We start from the raw sequence: 21,628 nt of genomic DNA, 5'->3' as shown, positions 1-21,628 counted from the left end.
CATCTCTTCACTTTATACACTGATGGTCTATCGGGGCATGTGTTGTGTAGTGTGTTTATTCACATTTCCATGGCCTCTCTCGTGGCTGTTTACTTTCAGCCATTCTAGTCTTCCGGGGGCGTGTCCGCTTGCAGGGCTTAGCCTACAGACACGCTTCTACTCTCTTACACGGACCGTGTAAGAGTTACTAGTGTGATTCAGCATGCCTCATGCACCTCATGCATATGCATGACATGCTGACATCACACAGTTTAACTGCAGCCTCCGTGTAAGAGTTATAACTCTTACACGGAGGCTTCCTGAATTTGGCCCAATAGTGTTTTCTGAATTCAGACCCAAATATGTGTATTTCTGTATAAAAGTAGTGTTTTCATTCCTTGAAATATTGTGGTACAAAAATGACATTAAATAATTTGTTGTATTAAAATTCAAGGTGGAACTGTCCTTGAAGCTAAAGGCACAGTCTAAATAAATTTAATTTTTACGCAACTATACTAGTATAATTCACTGAAAATTTCATGACAGTATGTCACACCCTTTTGGAGACGCTGTCCTTTATGTACAGGGAATAAAAACAGCCAAATATATCAATAGTTTGGAGATGGTCTTTATGAAAACTGTCAGCAATAATAGGGATAAAACACAGTCATTGCACTAATACAGAAAAAGAAAAAGAAAAATACAAGTCAAGAACAAATGTTAGAGGCGTCAATCATTTGGTTTCTACCTATAAAAAACAGGTACCATCTCTCCAGATGTTAACAGTTCAAGATTAACTGTTGAATGAATCAAGAATCCCAGTGAATAATACAAAGGGCAAAAACCAGTGCTGAAGTGGTCAGTTATTGCAGAATATGTTGAACTGTCTTATAATTTTGTTTTGTGGCTAGTACCCCCAACTCAAATCCTGGTAACTCTAGATGAACCTCATTTGCAATACCTAGGAAAGTATTACATATGTTTTAATAAGCTCCAGTATAAAAAAATCTTGTTGCTCTAGCCCTCCAATAATGTGGTTTTATCAAAGGGAGAGCATGTATACTTTATTTAGTTTTCCATAAAGTCACTAAAACTGTAGAAAGTAGCCAAGCATTTCATACAGTGTTCATGGATCTGGCCAAGGCCTTCAACACTACTCCCCATGCTGAATTATAAATAAGTTTAATGTTGACCATTATTTTGCAAGATGAATAGCAAACTGTCTGACAGATGGAACCCGCATATTTAAAGCTGCAATTGGTCCTCAGAAAATCTGAATAGTGGCATTTCTCTGGGCTCAGTACTGGGACCCCCTTCTGTTTAACATCTACTTCTCAGATCTCTAAATCACTAACCACAATGTATGGATAACTAAAGTTATTGATGACTGTAAGTTGGGTGTTGCTTTTCAGTCAACATCTGATACCATGTTACTAGACCAAGGGCTGTACAATACAAATCAAGGGTGTAATAAAATGGGCTTAAAATTTAAAAGCAAAGCAGCGTAGCCTTCTCACTATTGGTAAATACAACTTGATAGTAGCTTAGGTTAATAGCCAATACCCTACTGCAGACTGATAGGATCATCAGAGATCTCATCACCTTCATGGACAAATCCATATCCTTTTACCACCACCACATAGCAGCAATAGTCAGAAAATCAATCCATCTAGCTTGATTAATAACTTAAGGCATTTCATCTATGTAAAAAAAAGTTATTACTCTTCTATACTCTGTCCTGATCAGACCAAGTATATACAGGTCTATATTATAAAGTCAAACAAATTAAAATGTCGACATACCTTTAATCAACCTGTATTTGTCGAAGCTGCACAACTTCAAATGACCAAAACACTGATTTCTTTCTATGGGAAAGAAATCGGTAGCCCAACCACACATGCCACATTGAAACAAACACTATAAACCCCCCAATGTGGGGGGCTATGCCCCTCACACCCCCCTAACTAAATATACTAACTGCGAGCTAGCACTACAGTTGGGAAAAGGGCAGATTTAAAAGAATGGCCAACCAATTTCTTTCTCTTAGAAAGAAGTCAACAATTTGGCTGTTTAATGATGTGCAGCTTCGACAAATATGGGTCGACTAAATGTGAGTCGACATTCTGCTTCTTCACGTAAATGATATAGACCCGTATATAATGCCCCTTTAGTACTCCATTAAAAAAAAACAGAAGTTCTGTTACATATAAAAACGAGTGACACCCTGACTTCATTTCAGGCAAACCTTGCATGGGTGAGTACTGGGTGACTGCAGTCCATGGATTTACTGCACCATGCAAACTCCATGAACTTGTGAATGTATGAATGTGGTACCCAAACAAAAAAATGGAATTAAAGCCAACTAGAGTCTTGAGGCAATTACTAGAGTAAGCAATTTTCTCCATTGGTAGATCTGTTTGGGTAATGGGTGCTGAGATCAGTGAGTTAATCTTTACATCAGTCTTCCTATTTTCACAGCATTTTGCAGCCCAGAGGAATGCCACTATTCAGATTTTCTGAGGAACAATTGCTGCTTTAAATATGCGGGTTCCATCTGTTAGACAGTTTGCTATTCATCTTGCAAAATAATGGTCAACATTAAACTTATTTATAAAACACAGCATCAATGGGACCGGACGGTGTCCCGGGCTGTGTGCTACATGAACGCCAAGAGGAACTAAACCCACACATAAGGCTGCTGTTTAATCTTAGCCTTACTACAGGATACGTACCCAAAGAGTGGCATACAGCAACAGTGGTCCCACTCCACAAAGGCAGTGCTTCTACGGACCCTGGAAATTACCGCCCCATAAGCTTGACAAGCCTGGTCTGCAAAGCTATGGAAAGGATCATTATGGAACTCATAAACAAAGACATTGGGGACCTACAGACACTGGATCCTACCCAGTTTGGTTTGTCAAGGGCAGATCCTGCCTTTTGAACTTGGTTGACTTTTTTGAAACAGTCACTAAGGCCATTGATGAGGGTAAGGCAGTTCATACAGCCTACCTTGACCTTACAAAAGCCTTCGACACAATACCCCACTCGGGCATCGTAGACAAACTCACCAGCTTAAATGTAAACCCATATGTCACAAGATGGGTTACAAATTGGCTCAAGGACAGAACCCACAGGGTCAGAGTTGCTGGAGTCATGTCAGACTCTAAGCCGGTCACAAGCGGTGTCCCACAGGGCTCAGTCCTGGGACCCCTCTTGTTCAGCATTTATTTTTCCGAGGTGCAGGCAAACATAGGAGGATTGTGGCTGACAAAGTTCGCAGATGACTGCAAACTGGGTGCCATAATTGATACTCCAGCGGACACAAGCATCCTTCAGAGAGGCCTCATAGAAACGGATAATTGGTGCCAGAGCCATGGCCTTAAGCTGAACGCCAAAAAATGTATAATCATACCCTTTGGGAAAAACAAGGTACCCACAAATTACCACATAGGTGGTAATCCATTAAGTACGGAAGAGGTAATCAAGGACCTAGGGACCCAAGCTGACAGTAACCTCTCATTTGACACTCACATTGCCAAAGTGGTTAGGAAGACCTTCTATATTACCCATCTTATCATGAAGGGATTCACATCTACATCAAGAGAGGTCATTGTGCCCCTGTACTCTTCTCTTATCAGGCCCATGATTGAGTACAATGCCCCATTTGGGATGTATCTTATCCGACACCTGCAGCAGTTGGAAAGACCCCAAAAGTTCCTCACCAAGAGGATAAAGGGTCTCAAACATATGTCATATGCTGCCCAGCTGAAGAAACTCCAGCTCTATTCAGTCGCATACCGCCTACTCAGAGGTGATCTATGCCTGACGTACAAGGCCATGTCCAATCCGGAATTAATGGACATGCTCCACCTCAGAAAATCCAAATCCATCAGAGCCACGAGAGCAAGAGATGTGAACCTCAACACAGAAATAAACAGGACGTGCTGGAGGGACAGATTCATAACCCAGAGGCTCCCTACACTCTGGAACAGAATCCCAGTACATGTTAGGCAGAGCCCCTCACTAACTCTCTTCAAGAGAAATCTTGACGAGTGGATGGGAGATCGTAGGTTTACCCCGGGGGTCATCTCTGTGTCACTACTAGACAGAGGCACAGTAAACTAAACCCTAAACGGGCATAGTATTCTCATCCTAAGGGGTGGTGAAAGCCACACACACTCTGGCTAGGCTTACAAATGCCCTAGGGCAGATAGCCTAGTATGAACCGATGAACCTATGAACCTAATACATGTATATATATATATATATATATATATATATATACAATGAGAACACATGATATGAATTAGCTATGCATTTATTCTGCACATAAACAGCACGGTTGTTTTCTGTAGACAAATCCTAAGCTCAGAATGCCCTGCTGCTTAACATAACATCTAACCGATTTGATATTTTTCTTTTCATTTATTGTATCTGTGGAATAGATGGAGTTACCATATTCCATACTGTGCCACATTATACATGCTGCAAGGATGACTACCCTATATATAACAGCAAAAAAAGGAATATACATGTTCTCTCAGTCAGAATAATCTTGTACTGAAAAGAACATTACATGTGTTACGAGTTAAGTAAAGCGACACAAGAGAGAGTTCTCCGCTGAATTTCTTATATCAAAGCATCACAGGATGAACTTCAGATAATGGTTACAACTGAATTTATAGCCCATTGGTAGTACAATTCATCAGTAATTATTTGGCTACTGGTGTTCACAAGTGGAATATGGTCCTTAAGCTATAACTGCAGAGTTTTAAATTCAAGGAGTGAGTGTGGAAAATACGACAACAAACTAGAGTAATAGTGGCACGAGCATACTGTCCCAAGGAACATTTCTAAATGCAAATTAGAAAATACTCTAAAAAAAAACAATGAAGCTGGATCTCTGAGAAACAGAAACTGCAAATAAAGTATGTGTGTGTGTGTGTGTGTGTGTGTGTGTGTGTGTGTGTGTGTGTGTGTGTGTGTGAGTGTGTGTGTGTGCGTGCGCACGCATGCTTGCACACACACACACACACACACACACACACACACACACACACACACACACACACACACACACACACGCACACACACACACATGCACACATGCACACACACAAAATAGACAGCAAAGAAGAACAAATCAGCAATGAACTTCTGGAAAATGAGGTGTGTTATTACACAAACACTTGTTGCCAAATTGCAACACTGGTTATTTGGCAGGCTTTGACCCTACTTTTACAGGAGATGTAAAATATGGTATCACAGAGATGGTACTGACAGTGCAAAAGTCTGCGCACCACCACTATCTGATACAGGTTTCATCAACAGCATAGCACAATGAACTACAGAATATAAGCTGGGGTCAGCAGGAAGTGTAAAATCCCAACAATCATATTCACAAAATTTGCAGACTGGTCCAATCTGGAAAATAAAGGAGGGCATTGATAGCATTTTATCTTGGGATACCAATCAGTTTAAAAATCTTAACTGCAAAACATAAAGACCGCCGTATCTTACACAACAGTATAATAATATATTTTTTATGCATATGCATAAAATGGATCTCAATAGCATCTTTCTTCAAAATAGTGACGCTAAGAGTAATGGCTTCTATAACCTGCAGAGACAGACTTACAGGAGTCTGACAATGGAAACTGTGAGAATGTGCTTCTTTACAGAAAAAGCTGTAAGTATAGGACATGACCTTTTATCAGTATAATATATAGGTTCATAGGTTCATACTAGGCTATCTGCCCTAGGGCATTTATAAGCCTAGCCAGAATGTGTTTGGCTTTCACCACCCATTTTAAATTTATTTTGCTATGCCCTTTTTCGAGGTTAGTATACTGTGCCTCTGTCTAACAGTGACACAGAAGTGATACCCAGGGTAAACCTACGATCTCCCATCCACTCATCAAGATTCCTCTTGAAGAGAGTCAATGAGGGACTCTGCCTAACCTGGACTGGGATTTTATTCCAGAGTGAAGGGAGCCTCTGGGTTATGAATCTGTCCCTCCAGCATGTCCTATTTATTTCAGTGCTGAGGTTCAAGTCTCTCGAGCGTGTAGCTCGATGGGATTTGGATTTTCTGAGGTGCAGCATGTCCATTAATTCTGGGTTGGACATGGCTTTATACGTCAGGCACAGATCGCCTCTGAACAGGCGGTATGCCACTGAGTAGAGCTGGAGTTTCTTTAACCGGGCAGCATATGGCATCTGTTTGAGCCCTTTGATCCTCTTGGTGAGGTACTTTTGGGGTCTTTCCAGTTGCTGCAGGTGTCTGGTAAGGTACATCCCAAAAGGGGCATTGTACTCAATTATGGGCCTGATGAGGGATGAGTAAAGAGGCACGATGACCTCCCCTGATCTAGATATGAATCCCTTCATGATTAGGAGGGCTATATGAACAAAAGAAAATAATCTAAAGTATCACAACAGTCTTACTGGGAGTTTATTTATATAAGAATGACAGTAAAGACAAATTTCTCTGATTATTAAAATGAGTGCAGAAAAAGTATAGTCTAGGGAAACCGAAATGAAGTTATCCTCCAGCAATTTCTGTCCTGCTGATGTATTTTAAATATGTCCTTCATCCAGTACCTGTCATGACTGTTATAGTTCTTCATAATGACAGTGAGAACAGTAAAGTTACTCAATTGATAGCCATATTTTTTTTATTATAATGGCTTGCCATGTCTTCAGCATCAGCAGCAGCGTCACTGCATATATGGCTTGTTGTTATAATATTTAACTAGTTGAGTGTATGTTTATTTTTCAGCTAGCTAGACAAACTGGTCCCAGAACAAACTATGTCCATACAAACATGTGTTGGTGTATAAAGTATAACATTAAAGTATGATGTTATGGAATGAAGAAGGACACAATAGTTCTTAAAAATATTACTAGTATACTGTTAAGAGAAAGTAATGTCTCGTTTACTAAACTAGTACTTCATGGAGACTTGTAAATTCAGGGCTGTCAAATTCTGTAATGGAACTTTTGTTTTAATGCCCTGTAGCAAATGGCCTTTGTCAAGAAATAAATCAATAAAAGATGCAGACTTCCCACTATCTGGTCCCAAAGTATCAATCCAGCCTCTGTTAGTTGTCACAGATTTTGAGATGTTATGTATGTGTCAAATGGAATACATTTTGGGATGATGCAGTAACAATGAATTATTGCCTTTCTGTAATGGAAAGGAAAATAAGTCTGACCGACAAAAAACTAGACGATCGGTTAATTTGAAGATGTGAAGTATTATTGTTCTTGCAATGATAATTTGCAAGTTAAAATGAATTAAGTAAAAGTTTAACAGCAATAACAGCATGTGTGGTCACTGCACATAGTAAAAAAGAAGGTAATGCTTGCAAGTAATATAGTGTAATAAAAGTATGAAATAGGGACTGGGATAATGCTATATGTGGTGGTAAATGAGCACAGTACTGTGACTCATGAAAAGTAATACAAAAGAAAATGAGAAGGTAGTGAGAACTGGTTGATTATAAGGAAAAAGTGAAAAAGTTACATGTATAGCACAAATACGTGCTACTTTCTATGACTACTATGTATGTTATTCCCGGTGCTGCGGATCAAGTGCCTTATACTACTGAAACTACAACTATGTCAACTGTGTGCGTGTGTGTGTGTGTGTGTGTGTGTGTGTGTGTGTGTGTGTGTGTGTGTGTGTGTGTGTGTGTGTTTGTGTGTGTGTATACACATGTGTGCATGCATGTGTGCATGTGACTCTCTGTGTTTGTGTCTGCATGCATGCTTGTGTGTACAGTAGATAATCTGACCTCCTAGGTATTCATAGAGTAACTTAGTTTATGGAGATACAAAAGCTACTGTATATATTTTAATATTACTGCGCTATTGGGGGAGGGGATAACATAGCCAGACTGTATCACCTAAGGAGTTAATGTTTTCTCCTTATTCTAATTTATATAATAAAAAACAAAGTCACATGTATGCCTAATGATTTAGATGTAAGCAAATGTTGATTTATTCAGCAAGGCTTCTGCCAGCAGCAGTGCCTACGGCACAGAAATTTGAATTAAACTAGGACAGAAGCAGGCTAGTCTATAATAACATTTGTATAATTTTATTTCTGCCCGTGGCTCAGTTCATTTCCTCCTACAGAAGCTGCATGAAATTGGTTCTGCAGTTACCTTTAGTCAATGCTCATTGATGTTGGGGGGAGGATAAAAGATGTAAGGGCATGCAGACTATCTTTTTTAGTGTTTTTGAGGCCATTGTCAGTAACACATATGCCTTTTATAACCAACTTTGGTTTCCTACTAAATAATATCCTCTAGCTGCAGCATGAAGCCACTCCCTTTATATTTTGCATAACCTGGAGATAACATCCTTTCCAACTCTTCTGCATTAAATCTCTTACAGCTAAGACTATTAAACAGATGCAAATTTTGTTTTGTTTTCTATCTTCAATTCAGGCCCCAGGATAAAGGATTTCAGCTGCCTTATAACCCTTTCAGTGTTAAGACAGAGAAATATATTAGACAAAGAAATGGTGGTTATGTTGCTTTATAAAATCAGGTCACACACTACCTGGAGTTTCATCTTTTTCTAGAAAAAGTTCTCACTATAGGGAAAAGTATACTTTTAATATGGTTGTAAATGAAATACAGTGCAGGAAAACAATGCCTTTGCACATTCTGAATGGTACTATAGTATGAATTTATCAAGTACATACTACTACAACTTTCTGTTTCATGAGTTATTCCTACATGGCCAATGGCACAGTATAGTGTGTTTAGATTTTCATACAGATGTTAATCAGAATATTTGTTACTTATCTTAATTTTAAATAGTTATAATCTTCAATGTGTTTACATTATCTGGACATGCTGCTTTATATTTACTCTGTTGGATGTTTTTTTTATTTACTTATGGTAGTTCATGCTTGTTTACTCAGTTTGCCTGTCTGGGTATTGTTTGGTTCTGTACCCTTAATGGTCATTAACAAATTGTGTTACCATCTTTATTGCCTAGGATGTCCTAACATTCAAGTGGGCAAACTGAAGCATTGATATTGTAAAGAAAAATAATAATAAAGACAGTGCATGCAAACATTATTCAAAATGGCCTTCCTTTATAGCAAGCATTTTCTTCAAAAGAAAATGAAAATACTCTTCGATGCAGTGGAAAATCGGCACATCTTTGTTCCCAGTAAAGTGAATACATTTTAGAAACCAATAAAGAAAAATGTCTGATCACCATCTGAGGAACAAGTGTTGATTATTCTGGAAGAAATGAAAAGATTTAGAGAGACTAGCATATCATTCTTGCATCACATAGACTGAATGTAGAAGTGACTTAGATAAAAAAAAATCTAATGACACTTACTTAAAAAAAAGTGTTATAATGTTTGTTTTCCACACATATATATATATATATATATATATATATATATATATATATATATATATACTTGCAACAAGAAGCAGAAGTCTGAGAAGAAGCAGTTCTATCAAATGGAAAATGGAAAAAAAATAGTTCCAACATTAATGATGTGCCTCTAAATATCGACTTCTAACAATGAATCATTAACATGATTAAAAGTCGTTGAAGATGTTCATAAATCTTAAAGTACACAAATACCTCTCATGGCCTGAAAGTGTGCTGTGCATTTCATGTTAGGTTGACAGTGAAAAATGAAAATTATACTTCATTCCTGACCAGGGTTATATTAAGAATCTTTAAGAGAGGGCACATTAATTGTTAATTTTGCAGTATATGAAATGTTATCCAAAGAAGGCGAATGATGCCAGTCTTATTTAATAAACAAAATAGTTTGACAGTGGAATTACATTCTCCTCAGTTATTGTCCAACTTATCCTGCTTGCTTATTCCAAATCAAACATGCATTGCTTTGAATTATTTATAAAACTACAAATTAACATCTTCTTAAATTAAGCCAACAGTACAAATTCTGCCTTCCATAATCAAGTGTGGTTCAAAGCCCTGTGCTCTTATGCTGAATCAGGACTCTCAACTCAAGAAAAAGACAACTTTAATGAGCTGATAAACCAGAACTTTCTAACATGACAGACTGTCAAATCCTCCCCAGTCAGAGTCCTTGTTTTGCTCGTACACACCAACAGTTAGCTCCTTTTGTACTCATATATAGGTATATATATACAGAGACACGCACGCACACACACACACACACACACACACATATATATATATATATTATATATATATATATATATATATATATATTTATATATATAGATATATATAGAGATATATATATATATATATATAGATATATTACATCGAACACTCAGTGGTTCAAAACACATATCAAACCATAATGCATTGAGTACAATAAAAACAGAAAGAAAACATCTTTTACACCCACTGCTGCTTATAAACATAATCTCCAAGACTGTATTACATTGGAGAAAGGATGGATATGTGTTATTGCTCATCTATGAGTTATAATATTGTTTTCCACTATGATGTGAGGCAGTTATGTGCACTGTGACTAAATTCTATTTTTTTAATTATGCCCAATATTGTTTACACTTAGAAACAGACCCTATGATTATGCATAGTGTATGGGATATGATTTAGTACAGTTTAAGGGATAGGGATATGTAAGTCAGTTTAGGAAAACAGGTTAGCAGAGCGTAAATCAGTAATTCAATGGAATCTAGGGTTGTCAGGGCTTATTATGAAAACGGGACAAGAACATTGGTAAACTGCAAGTTAGAGTGATTATCAACTTTGTATTAAGAGTATTATTTATGCTTAAACATTCAAAACTTGCAATGTTATAAGTTAATTTTGAAAGTAGGGGAACTGGAACATGTGGCTGCTTATGAAGAATGCAAATGAAAGTGTAAATTTTACTTTGCTGTTAAACATTCTGTCAATGAAAAGTTAAGATGAGTTTAAAACTATGAAGATTATATGGATGTAGAATTATATTTGTACTAGAGATATCAGCAGAGTCAGACTTCTCTTATGAAGCTCCCTGGACTTTAGTGTACTGTATTCAAGCACTGAAAGTACACAAAACACTGTGTTTAGCAAATAAAAGTTATATATCAAAACAAAAGCAGTTGGGAATGCAGAAAATATCTGCAGAAATAAAGTAACTGTCAACCCCAGATGTTTCATTCTAATTCTACATATCTGTCAACCCCAGATGTTTCTTTCTAATTCTACATATGCTGCTGACTTTATCAAAATGCAAACTATGGTTTCAGCAATAAATGCAGTGTTGTTTGCATTGTATTTTGCAATGTAGAACTCATTGTAAATAACACTGTATTTTGCAATGTAGATTTTATTTCTACAGCTGACGCAAACAGAAGGGTAGTTAGTTTATTAAAGGCAATTGATAACTGGTCATCAAACTCTACAGAGAGTCGGTAGGTTCACTACTTTTGGATAAAGAGGTAGAGACACTGTTTTTGGAAGACTGCCGATAACTTAACACAATTGACTGATGCAATACCACTCCCTGCTCCAGTTCATATTCCCTACATCTATAAGTCATACCCCTGTTTATAAATGGGTGCCATTTTAAAAATGTTAGACTGTGCTTGGACATTCCTGTCACTCCCAGTAAGAAGCTGTCTGGGTTTGATGAAGACTACCAGGGCATTTCTGATCTGGCTTGGGATGTTTTGCATGTGCTCATGCTCACTAGTGCACACCAACACCTTATCCAGCATCTTCTCACATTATAAGGTAATGTTATATTTACAACTAAGACTCATGTGTGATCTCACAATATCACTAGACTCCCAGTACAGTTCTGGGACTGCAGTTAGCAGGCCTTCAGGTCCTACTCTTGGTCTAGCAGTGGGCACAGCTAGACCATGAGACACCACTCAGAGGCCAACGCAAAGATATTTACGGAATGTTTATTAATTTATTATTGTTCTGAAGTCCTACAGATAACAAGAAAACCAAGAACCTCACCACTTGAATGCCCTTGGTTCACCATGCAGATACAATGTGTCTCATTACATTTCAGTGTTGTAAAACTTCTTATCACTGGCAATTAGTACATAGGTTTAAAGCTGTGACTTGCTAATATGCTGCTTCTTGTGCCAAGAGTACAGAGTTTGAATATTTCCACCTTCATTTACCTACCATGTAACTTTGAGCAAAGCACTTAACCAGACAGTGCACTGGGGCAATTGGGAAGCTGGGCTAACCTCCTTAATGGTCTTCTGGACTGCATACCTAGTAACTACATAGGAGGCAAATTTGAGAGCTTTACTCGTTTTGCATGCCATCTATGTGACTCCATAAAGGCATATTTCCTGGATGTAGTCAGAATTACCATTGCCACACCTGATCCTTTGATTGGAAATTGAAAAGCACTGTATTATGCTGTACATCAGTGAATGCCTACCATGACCCTAATACCGCTTTCAGCCTGATGCACTGAGATCGTGTCTCAGATAAGCAAACCAGAGGCAGCAGCCACTCATTCAACATGAAATCATTCAGCAAGGAGTGGAAAAAAGCATGATGCCTACCAGTTTCTCTTCTAGAGATTTCTGTACTTCTAAGCTACTCAGTCCTCTGTTTCAATATTCACTATACCTTGTTCTCCCCAGCCCAAGCAGTATTCCTATTATAGGAACCTGGACCACCAGTCTTAAACAAGCATGTTCACATTGCTATCATTTTATTAATTCTCCTGCCTTATCCTTAACCTAGAGAAAGTCTTGTACCAAACAATGAATGTAGTATGATTGTCACCAGCCTTCACTGTTGTGAGGACTCACATAATGAAATGTCAGAAAATTCCTGACCCTGATAATTCTAAATAAATAGAATCAACTAGAATGTAGAAGAAAAGGACATGTTTTGCAATTGTTTTAATTTTCATTGTCTATATTTTTATTTTTGGTTTGTTTACTACAGGGATGTGTCAAGCATATCGTAAGAATGTTGTTCCCTTTGTCTTGAAGTGTTTTAAATTTTGGCAGACTCAAACTAATACTGGGATGAGTGTTAAGAGTTTAAATGTTTGGATTGTGGATTTAGCAGGCTGCTTCTAGACAAAGTTGTTGGGCAGGATTCATGAAGGCTTGCACAGAGTCTAAGAGTAGTGTAAGACTCCATGCAGCCTTCGCGATCCAGGAACAGCCCTAAATTCCGTGTAAGAGACCAGCTAAAACGTCTCTTACACGGAGTGGGCGTGGATATGCTAATCACCTCACTTGCAGCCCAAAGGCATGCAAATGAGGTAGATTAGCGATCCAGGAAGCCCAACGCATCCCGTGTAAGAGCCGTTTTAGCTGCAAAAATGTACTCAGTTGACAACTGAGTACGTTTCTGCAAAAAACACAATGGAGCCATGTCAGCTCCAAATAAAGGGTGCATATGTGTCAGGCAGCATGCCAATGGCCAAATATGTGGCCATTGGCAAGGTACCCGATGCAAATATGAAAAATAAATATTTTTTTTCGGCGATGTTTAAACGCAGTGCAGCCCCGCGCAAACGGGCTGCACTGTATAAAACATAAAAATGAAGGTTATAAACCCACAAATGTGAGTTTTATGCAATACATGGATTTACAATGCAGGGACCAGCAGACCAAAAACAACATGGCCACCGTTTAGTGGTTGCTAAGGGGGGAAGCTGAGTCTAAGACATGTAACTAAGCATTAGTAGGCAATCTGATGTAAATGAGTGTTAGGATACTGAATTCCACTGTAACATAGCAAATGAGCACATTCTGAGTAGTGTAAGAGATACATAAGGGGGAGGAATAGAGTAGGAGATAGGTGACATCACAGGGGGGAATGGTAGAAAGAAATGCAGTTCATTGGAGGTCAGTGTTACATGACAGATGTCAGACACATATCATGGAAAGAGGAGTGCCACAACATAAGCATGGGAAAGTCAAGAAATGGAAGGTGTACACTGTTGCTTACACCAAAGTTTCTTGCTGGGCGTGCATGCGCACGTGTGCACGCCATGAAGCATGAGTAGGACAGTGTGTGCACGTGTAAGGGAGACTGAGCATGTGGGAGCCTGTTGGCAGACTTGTAACACTGTTTGTGCTGGTGTGCACGTGTTTTAACCTGAATAAGCAGATTCTGAACCGTGTAAGCATGTGTGCGCGCGTGTAAGCATGTGAGCGTGTGAGCATGTTTCTGCTGGTATGCACGTTGCTCCTCCCTGAGGAAACAGAAAGGAAAAAGGAAGCAACAGAATTAGTAGGAAGCTAGCAGGGAATACTGCTGGAGCTAGCAGGTGAAAACAATTAGAAGCAGGCAATTACACAGGCAGAATAGTAGCTCAGCCAAGCACTTAAAACTCTGCAAACAGCAGTGCAGGATGTTTTTCTCAAGAGACACTGCAAGACAGGAGTAAGCTATTAGAAGTGAAAACTGAAAAAGCTGAACTCAGAGCAGAAATGCTAGGGGCTGCCATAGCTGTCATAAGGAGACATTGGCTACTTGCTGAGGGTGGTGACAATGCAGATGGTGCCAGACAACCCACAGTGAGGAGACGGAGAAGAGTGTACAGGCCCAGGGTCACCTACCACGGGTTACATGAGCTGGAGATAGTAGAGCACTATAGAGTAGACAGAGACCTCCTGCAGCAAATTGTCGAGCTGTGCAGGCCATGCCTCACACACAGAACCAACAGAGGGGAACCCATCCCAGTGGAAACCAAGGTATGTGTTGGCATAAGAATACTAGCAACAGGTACCTTCCAGAGACCAACTGGTGATACGATGGGGATATCACAGGCATCAGCCTCCAGGGTACTGCACCAGTTCCTGGATGCCATGTCAGCACATGTTGGTGATCATGTATATTTCCCCAATGCCCGTGAGGTATTGGCCAGCAATATGCGTCTCTTCCAGCAAATAGCGGAATATCCTGAGGTAGTGGGTGCAATAGACTGCACCACATATGCATCAAAGCACCAGCTGGTGAGCGGGGTAGGGCCTACATTAACCACAAGGGCTTCCCCTCCATCAACTGCCAGGTCATGTGTGATGCCCAGGGCATAATAATGAATGTGTGTGCTGGCTGCCCTGGGAGCTACCATGATTCCCATATCTGGCATTTGACGCAGCTGTACCAGACATTTGCCAATGGGGACATCCCACATGGAAACCTAGTGGGGGATGCAGGTTATGCACTGTAGCCATGGCTGATGACACCCATCAGAAACATACACACGCCTGAACAGGAACGCCATAATGAGGCACATGCACAAACACGTAATGTAATAGAGCGTGTGTTTGGGCTGCTCAAGTCATGGTTCTGGTGTCTGGACACATCTGGTGGAGCCTTGCAGTACTCACCAACTACATGTACCCAAATTGTCATGGTATGTGCTATGCTACATAATATGATCTTGCGAAAACAGCTGCAGCAGGACCAGCATAGGGCAGGGCCAAACAGCCCCCCACCATTGCCAAGGCCATCACAGGCAGAGTGTGACTCGGAGGAGGAACAACCTGAGCCAGCCCCAGTAGGCAGAAGGAGGCGTGCCCAGTATGCCCTGGCCTTGGCAAAGAGGCAACACATAGCACATACACTGGCTCAGTAGGAACCCTGGGAATGATACCCCTCTCTGACTCACTCATATAATAACAGGGATGCCTAAATTGACATAACCTGCTCTCAAACATGTACAGGGAGTGTAGTATGTGCATCCGACAGAGGCAGCCCTGCAGCACCACCTGAGGCATGAATGCAATGTGTTAAGCAATGTAACACCATGTAGTACATGCACATTTGATGACCCTGACTAACATCCTACCCTCACCAAGCATGATGCCACAATATGACGATGAGATGATCAAGTGCAATAATTGGCTGAAGTATTGCAGTTAGTCAAAGGGGATCCAATGTGTGCCAGCCTGGGATGACATGCCAAGCATGACATGATGCTCCACCTGCTAGGGGTGGCGTGCACCTATCAGTCCAGGCCTTATGGATACTGGCAAAGGCTGCTGTTACCCACAGCGTGCCCTGAATCGGTAAGGCTCAAAACACAAACCCACCTCCATAGGTATCACAAGGGATAAGAACCTAGATGTAATGCTACCCAATGCCAGAAGTCTAAACAGCAAGATGCATGCAGTCTAAACTCCCCCAGTATGGAGAATGTTGATATCTGTCCTGTAATAGAAAACTGGGTCAAGGCTCACAACAGCACCATAACACTACCAGGTTACACCTCATACTGTGCAGTACAGCCTCAAAACATGGAACAAGGTACAAAATGAGGGTGACTAGCAATAATTGTCAAGGATAACCACACCCCCATGTTGGTACCACAACAAGAAGCAGCATGGACTAGCCATGGTCAAGTAACAATGGCTAAAACTGCCTCCCAGTTTATAGCCTGCTACAGACTACCGTCCTAACACCAGGAACTGCACCTGGCCTATGTTAGAATACATGAATATATCAAGCCCTCCAAACCACATTAGATTGTGTGACTGAAAATACCCAGACATAGACTGGGAGAATTATACTAGCTCCAACACTGTAGGACAAAAGTTCCTAGAATCCATAAACCAAAATGCCCAGGAACAACGTACCACTCCCACAAGAGGGGTAAGCATACTGGATGTGATAATCAGCAACATGGGTACTGGATGGCAAGATGAGAAGTGTATTGCTCACTGGTAAAACCAGACCATAGAGTAATCACACTGGATATACACATCCTGACCACAGTCCCTGGCCAGAAAACCACAGTGAAAAACATGTGTAAAGCAAAGGTTGCACTCCTCCAAACTGATGTGGAATCCATTAAAGGCCCTGTGCAGGTGCAAAATATGGGCCACACCTCAGAACCTGTTATACAGGCATTCCATGAACACTGCCAGGAATGCTTGGATTATGCAATCCCAAATAAAACCAAGACACAATGCCATACACGCAGGCATCTGGCATGGTGGACTCCAGCCATTACCAAACCATGCAAGAGAATGAGGAAGCTACTACATGATACAGAAAACATAAAAAGGGAAGTAATCACTGATCAGTAGTATGGCAATAAAATATGTCCACACATACAATTCATTAAGGCCAGCTACAACAAGTTGAATCTGAGAATCTTTTGGCAATGTTACACCTGCCCCAAGTACACAGACAACCCTGAACTCCCCCCAAGAAATACAAATATATGTGAGAGATGCAACCATTTATCCAAAATGGAGGCTGAGCTCCCTCAACTCAGTACTGTCAAACTAGTCAGGAGGAGAAGGTAACCACACACACCACAAACCCAGTCCCACATAGACCTATCACAACTGCAAACCAAAGACAAAGACAGAAAAACATTCCCAGAGGCCCTAATTACAAACACACCACACCAACAGAGGCCTCCAAAGCAGACACCCAAGCAACCACAACCTCCAAACATAGCACATGCAACACATAGTACATAAAGCTGGTGTGCCAAACAGTCACAGGCCAGAAGGAGAAACAACATGCCTGATACAGTTGTAATAGGTGACTCCATAGACAGACACACTGCTGTCCCGCTCACCAGACTGAACAAGGGAAAGGGTACAGTAAGCTGCCTGTAGGCTGCTACAATACATCACATAACACAAGTACGCAGGTCACCCCAAAGCAAGTAGAAATATGATGCAGTCATTGTCCATGCTGGCGTGAATGACCTGAGATGTACCTCCCTGGACTACTTGAAAAGAGACATAGATGAGCTCTCCGATTATGTAGTCCAGGTCGGTATGACACTGACCGTTTGCAGCATCCTACCCTCACCAAGAATGATGCCACAGTACAAACACAGAATGATCAGCTTTAACAAGTGGCACGAGTACTGGTGTCATTCCAAGGGGATCCAATGTCTGTCTGCTTGGGACAAGCCACGCTGCTGTTCCAGGGATGGCTTGCACCTGTTACCCCTGGACATCTGGATATTGGATAAGGCTTTTGCCACCTCCATAGAGCCTTTCGTAGGCAAGGCTGAAAAGACTAACCCACCACCCTAGAAAACATAAGTGGAAAGAAACAGAAGGATAATGTTGACCAATGCCAGATGTGTAAACCTCAATATGCATGCTCCCGAGGCCCTCCCCAGTATGGAGAACATTGATGTCCGTGCAGTGACAGAAACCTGCAGCAAGCCTCCTGACAGCACACCAGCACTACCAGGTTATACCTCATATCATGCGTTATGGCCCCAAAACCTGGACCAAAACATGAAAGGAGGGGGAGTATCCATATTCAGCACAGACAACCATACGTCCAGGTAACTGACAATGCACGAAGCATCGGAGACCACCCATGTGCAACTAACCATAAGCAAAACTGTAGTACAGTCTGTAGCATGCTACAGACCACACTCTCACACACAGGAACCCCACCCAGCCATCCTGAAGACACTGGACAGTATGAATGTCCCACCAAATACCAAACAAGGTACTCACAAATTACCACATAGGTTGTAAACCATTATGTATGGAAGGAGTAATCAGGGACCTAGGGACACATGTGGACAGTAACCTGTTATGTGACACTCACATTGCCATCGTGGCTAAGACTGTCTATATTGGACACCGTATCATGAAAGGATTCACATCTACATCAACAGAGGTCATTGTGCCCCTATACTGTTCTCTTATCAGACCCATAATCTAGTACAATGCCTCATTTGGGATGTACCTTACCTGACACCTGCAGCAGTTAGAAAGACCTCAAAGGTACCTCACCAAGAGGATAAAGGGTCTCAAATATATGTCATATGCTGCCTGGCTGTAGACACCACAGCTGAATGCAGTCACATACTGCCTACACAGAGGCGTTGTATGCCTGTTGTACAAGGCCATGTCCAACACAGGAGTAATGGACATGCTCCACCCCAGAAAACCCAAAGCCATTGGAGCTGTGAGAGTGAGGGATGTCAACCTCAACACATAATGAAATAGGATGTGCTGGAGGGACAGATACATAACCCTGAGGCTCCCTACACCCTGGAACAGAATCTCACTCCATGATAGGCAGAGCCCCTCACTGACACTCTTCAACAGGAATCTTGCCAAGTGGATGGATAATCGTAGATGTACACTGGGGTCTTCACTGTGTCACGTCCAGACCAGAGGCACAGTAAAGTAAATCATAAATGGCCATAATATTCATATAGCAAGGGGTGGCGAAAGCCACACACACTCTGGCTAGGCTTATAAATGCCCTAGGGTGGATAGCCTGGTATGAACCTATGAACCTATGAAGATACAAATTGTACAGGACACTAAGGATAATCACAAGGCTTTCTTAACTGATGGTAGGAACCCTGTTGGGAATTCACAGATATGCTCTGAATCACTCAAATATTACAAACAACATACCAAACACACACACATATTGCCAACATCCAACCTGACAGGTGCAGTTCAACCCCCCCCCCCCAGAATACAAAATATCTATCCCAGCAGACTGCTGGCCCCCTGACATTGCAGATGCTGAGGTAACAGCCAGCATCGACAAAGCAAAACACACAGCAGCAATGGTATGAGATGGTGTCCTGGGCTGAGTCCAACATGGACTCCAAGAAGAATGGAATACCAAATCACACTACTGCTCAATGTCAGCCTTACCACAGGATATGTACCCAAAGAGCAGTGTACAACAACAGTGGTCCTTCTCAACAAAGGTGTTGCCTGAATGGATACTGCAACCTACCACCCCAGAATCCTGACAAGCTTGGTCTGCACAGCTATAGAAAGGATCAGCATGTACCGCAGACATAAAGATATTGGGGACCTACTGACACCGGACCCTACCCAGTGTGGCTTTCTTAAGTGCAGATCCTGCCCCTTAAACATGTTTGACTCATTTGAAACAGTCATTAAGGTCATTGATGAGGGCAATGTGGTCCACACAGCGTAGCTGGACCTTGCAAAGGCTTCCATACAATACCCCACGTGTTCATTATAGATAAGCTCACCAGCTTAAATATAAACCCCTATGTCAGTAGAGGGGTTGCAAACCAGACCAAGGACAGAACTGACATGGCCAGACATGCTGCAGCCATCAAAAGGGCCACATAGAAACAGACAACTGGTGCCATAGCCATGTTAGCAAGCTAATTGCAGAAAGGTGTATAGTCAACCCCTGTGGATATACAGTAAGTGCCCACCAATTACCACATAGATGTTAACCCATTAAGTACTTAACATGTAATGAGAGACCTGCCGACACAAGTTGATAGATATCCTGCATCGGACAAGCATGTGGCTGTAGTGGTTACAGAAACATACCATATACCCACCTAATCATGAAGGTTGTCAGATCTAGATAAGGGGAGGTCATTGTGGCTCTGCAGTCATCCTTCATCAGCATTACAATTGACTACAATAGCCCCTGTGGGATGTACCTCAGCAGACACATCCATCAACTGTAAAGTCCCCAAAAGTACCTCACCAGGAGTATCAAAGAGCTTGAACAGATGCCATGTGTTGCCTGATTAAACAAACTGCAGCTTCACACACTGCCATACTGCCCACCCAGAGGCAAGCTGTGCCTGATGTATAAAGCCATGTCCAAGCTGGAATCAGTGAACATGCTGCACCTTGTACAATCTGAATGGCAGTGAGCTATACACATGAGAGACCTGAACCCTAGCACTGACATACATAGGACAAGCTGTACTGAATGATCCATAACACAGAAGCCACCCCCACTCTTGAGTAAACTCCCAGTACAGGTTAGCCAGAGAGTCACTCACTGACTCTCCTCAAGAGGAATCTTGATGAGTGGATGGGAGATGGTAGGTTTACCCTGGGTATCACTGTTATGTCACGGGTAGACGGAGGCACAGTATACTAACCATGACATATGTCATGGCAAACTCCACTTACAATGTGTGTCGAAAGACAAACACACTCTCCAACTAGCATTAGAAATGGCCTAGGGCACAGCGCTAGTATTTGTCAATGTACACCTATGTTGTGGAATGCACTACCAATGTTGGACAAGCCTGGTTTAAGTAGTTCATTTCTGAACATAATGCAACATGGTCAGATGTGCACAACTGGCTCCTAACCAGGCTGTTGTGCTCACTATGAAAATGTAAAGCAGTGATAGGACTAAAGCCCAGGATACTGTCCACCACAGTGAAAGTACTGAACCAGTACACTATACGGTACTACAGTGTTAGGTCAGTTTGAAAGGATGTTGACAACTGTATGCAAAGTATCCCATGCAAACCCTGCAGGCACAGTATAATCCCTGTTGTGTTCAGACACAAAGCAGTTGGACAGTAACTACACAACATGACACACAACACACAACCATAAACGTGAGATATTGTTGAAGTTCACACTCATCCACAAATGTGGTGGGCTGCAGAGTCCAACATATGGAAAGCTCACACTGGGCATGCTCACACACTTTGATAAATGAGACATATGTCAGACAACATACCATGGAAAGCCTGAACTGGGCATGCTCACACACTTAGGCCAAATCTCAGTTTAGCAGTTGGCCACACATATCTGGTATTTGTATGTGTTATGCCAGGAACCAACCACATTACAGCAATCTGCCCAGTGCACACAGTTAAATGACTACAGAGACATACATGATATAGTGGATCCCTCTCATATGCAAACATCTTCCACAGATACACAAGTTGTTCATA

This window comes from Protopterus annectens, chromosome 3.part0, assembly GCF_019279795.1.
Source record: "Protopterus annectens isolate FY-2018-M chromosome 3.part0, PAN1.0, whole genome shotgun sequence".
In the NCBI taxonomy this organism is placed as follows: Eukaryota; Metazoa; Chordata; order Ceratodontiformes; family Protopteridae; genus Protopterus; species Protopterus annectens.
Note: the sequence above shows the minus strand (reverse complement) of the source record.